The following is a 1,152-nucleotide window of genomic DNA, read 5'->3' on the forward strand; positions in this document are numbered from 1 at the left end:
GGGGATGAATGTTGGGGCAAATCGTGGAAAGCATATTTCTTGATGGCCATGGACATGGAATAAGCCGATCCCGGCTACCAATAACAAGTCTGGTCTGATCCAGAGGTGTTTCGCACCACGTTTTATCCGAGCCATCAAATTCACCATATACTGGCAGTTGATGTCATAGACAAAAATAACCCTTTTTTCTTCACCGGTCATGGTATTCTTCAGAGCCTGGCACAAGGCATAGTCCATGTTCATTTGCCTGTCTGGTAAATCAACGATTCAACCCGAGGATAACTTGCATACCGTTCTCCCTTTTGAAAATCTACCACCGAACCCGGACAAAAGGTGCCATGTCGAAGGCAAGCAATGGCTCCAATTCCAGTAGCGTCAAAACCTCGGTGAAATACATTCTTGTTGTTGATAGCATTGTGCTCATGACATGTCCTCGGCTGAAAGATTCAGACACCGGCCGAGTCGCTCGAAGGATAAAAACTTACATCATTATCTTCAATCGCCTCCCGAAGGTGGCTCAAATAAGGTCCTCTTTGCGTCATGAAACTATCCCCATTTTTAAGCCAAACATCGTCTTTGGGCCGTGCCTGTTTTTGGTGGGCTGCTGTGAAATTGCCATCGGCTACAAATCCTCTGGTATACTTCCAGTTAGTAGGATCATTGGGGTTTTTGTTCCAGTCATCAGGAAGGTTGACTCCCGGTTGTGGGCAGGTAGGGCAAAAAAAACCCATCTCCCCCGGCGTCGGAGCCTTACCTTTGTGTCCAAATCCAAAAGTAGCCAGTTCGGTAAGATTATGGTATTGTCTACCAACCCTTATTAACTCGTGATACCGGTTCTGTCAAACGTTTTGAGATGGGAGTATACGAGGTACTTGAACAACATACCGGAATGGAATTAGGAAATGCAAAGTTGGTGATCCTTCTCAATTTGGAGTAGTAGTGGGTGGCCGATGTTTTACATTCCAGGTTTTCCAGCAGGTAGTCATCGAGGAGTTGGAAGGTAAATACGGTCTGGCAAGACTTGTAGGTGGATGGGTACAACCCAACCCGGAACAACTGTATGTCCTCGGCTGCTGCACCAGAACATCCACAGAAGACGATAGGTAGGTGATGCACACCGGAAGTATGGACGACGGTCATGACCCGGCCACC

The sequence above is a fragment of the Laccaria bicolor genome, genomic scaffold (assembly GCF_000143565.1).
Source record: "Laccaria bicolor S238N-H82 LACBIscaffold_484 genomic scaffold, whole genome shotgun sequence".
Classification (NCBI taxonomy): domain Eukaryota; kingdom Fungi; phylum Basidiomycota; class Agaricomycetes; order Agaricales; family Hydnangiaceae; genus Laccaria; species Laccaria bicolor.